Here is a 2,607-nt window from a genome sequence, read left to right on the forward strand (position 1 = left end):
TCATATAATTTGAAGAAGTCATTTTATCTTCTCTCATGGAAATCATTGAGTTGCATAAAGTTTCAGAATTGGAAATATTTTTCAAATGAAATTCAAATATTTTCAACAACCCTTTTCATTTAATTTAAATGGAAGAAGTCATGTCATCTTCTCTCTAGGATTTTGGGTTGAAAAGAATTTGAATTCGCGAAGATCAGAAAGCAAATATGAAAGTTTGGGAAAGTCCTTTTATTCCCTCTCATTTAACTTTCAAAAGTTTCGAATTCACTCACTTTCAGTCAATCAATCAAACAATCAATCAAATCTATCTATTTATTATAACATTCCAAAATTTAGAATTTTGGGATGTTACAAAAGTCGATGTGATCGCGGTCGGCACGCTACCGCTACATCTACCTTCGGGATTAGTATTAGACCTAAATAATTGTTATTTGGTGCCAGCGTTGAGCATGAACATTATATCTGGATCTTGTTTGATGCGAGACAGTTATTCATTTAAATCAGAGAATAATGGTTGTTCTATTTATATGAGTAATATCTTTTATGGTCATGCATCCTTGAAGAGTGGTCTATTTTTGATGAATCTCGATAGTAGTGATACACATCTTATATTTACTAATTGAAAGCACCATCCGAGCTTCCACGTTAATCCTAGGAATTAATATCTAAGCGCCGTTAGATATAGTTTAAGGAGAAAATTGGCCGCTAGATGGATGCAATTTTTTACCAAGCAAAACCAATGTCTCCCACGTTTCCAACCTATCTCCACGTCCAAGTGTAGGTAAAAAAATATCTCTGTGTGCTTCGTCCTCCCGGAGTCCCAAAACAAAACTCGTGTTCATGTGTTTTACCTAGAGTCCTACCCAGCGCATCTCCTATTGTGCATCGCCTCCCTTGAGCTAGGTCTCAATCTACACCTTCCCGGTCCTCCCATCCCCCGATCTTCCACATCGCTGTTCCGCCGGGAGCGTCACATCCAGCCTCAATATACTTTAGCATGCCCAATCCATACTTGAGGCAGCGCGTTCTTGACGCAATTAAATCTTGAATCCAATCTGAGCCTCTCCCTGACCCCCTTCATATTCTCAAGTGCCAAGTGCGACCATGTTGCAATGCAGTCTCTTTTTTTGGGATGATCAATTATTTCGAGGAGATTTACCCAGCGCTATGTGAAGAGATGGGCCATTCGCTGTCGTCCTGGAGATTGCAAGTCCATAGCCGATAGTCCGCAGGAAGGTAACCCCGTATTCCAAAAAAATCTTCTTTGTTCTGCAGCAAGATCACTAAATTACATTGATTCCTAATATCATGATACCTAAACCAGGCATCTGCTTCTCCCTGACCTCTTTTGTCTATAGTCTCTCAATCTCAAAATTATCTCAGCTTCAAGTTCAACCAACCTACAAATCCTTCATATTTTTTCAGGATAATTAATTCCCACCATTGGCATATGCAGCGGATGAGAAGACAGAAGAGAAGGTGTACCAACAGAAAAGAGAACACAGAAGTTGAACACCATCCTGCGACCTCCATGAACAGGGGCTTTTGGTTGCCTGCAATTGTACATGCAACATCTGAAGAAAGGAAGGTGAACCACGACTGCCTCATCATCTTTTGACAAAACACCGGGGAATAAGCAACCTGTGTCCTTGATGGTTTGCTTGATGTAGTTATAGCGTGGATCAGTTCATGTCAATGGAGAGATGAGAGGAGAGTTAGCATTGGAGCTGAATATGGCGGAGGCCGGAGGATGGCTGTACGTAGATTTAGAGGACGAGGCATGGTGTCCTAAGAGTTATAGCAGAGAGGACAGGATTTACAAACTGGCCTTCGACGCCCGGCGAGACTGCCGAAAGCACCGCCTTGCATTAAACTAACGAATGAGCTATAGCTGATGTTATGTGTGTGTGTGTATATATATCCAGCCCTTTCCCTGGCATCTCGACAGTCACAGATCGAGCCATGACATCTACAATGATGATCTTCTCCTTGGCAGTTGCCCAACAAAAGTTCAAGCAATGAGGACGCGTGCCCATGTGAGGAGTCAAGAACAAGTACTGTCCGGCGGCAGCTTCTTATCTGCCGCTCCTTTGTTTGGCCTCTACAGGTATGCACCAATGTATGTATCCCCTGATTTAAGGAAAAGTTAATTTTGCCAAAACAGGATGCGTATAGATTTAATTTTTTGCAAACAAGATCCATCCTCAACAAACCAGATGTTTGATTTTTACTGGATTACGGCCTGTAGTATATATATGTCTACAAAAATTAGGTAAGCTGAAGGATATGTTAGTTCTGTACATTTTGTCGTTGCCCACCAGGATCCATCAAGCATATTGATGACCCCAATAATTGTTCACCTAACACATGTATTACTCACCAGCTGGTCAAGGTGATGAATATGTACAGTAGTTCTTAGCTGATGACTCCACAAGCATTACCGGCAGGGAAACACCAACCATGGCAGCCCTTCGTCAACTATAATAGCACTGATGTATGTACTGAAGTTCATCCATGTCATCTCTTTTCTGTTATATGGTGAAAACAACCATGGTAATTACTTATTTTTATTTCTTATTAAATTGCTCCCCACATGCATGCATGTTC

General features: G+C 41.0%; 1 long non-coding RNA gene across 1 annotated transcript; it reads left to right on the top strand.

Annotated features, from left to right (window-relative positions):
- The first annotated feature begins 833 nt into the window (after nucleotides 1–833).
- On the top strand, nucleotides 834–2,161 carry LOC123185132 (uncharacterized). Its single transcript, XR_006493201.1, has 2 exons — nucleotides 834–1,236; nucleotides 1,426–2,161. It is a non-coding gene; the product is annotated as an uncharacterized lncRNA (long non-coding RNA).
- Nucleotides 2,162–2,607: the final 446 nt, after the last annotated feature.

This window comes from Triticum aestivum, chromosome 2A (assembly GCF_018294505.1).
Source record: "Triticum aestivum cultivar Chinese Spring chromosome 2A, IWGSC CS RefSeq v2.1, whole genome shotgun sequence".
Lineage (NCBI taxonomy): Eukaryota > Viridiplantae > Streptophyta > Magnoliopsida > Poales > Poaceae > Triticum > Triticum aestivum.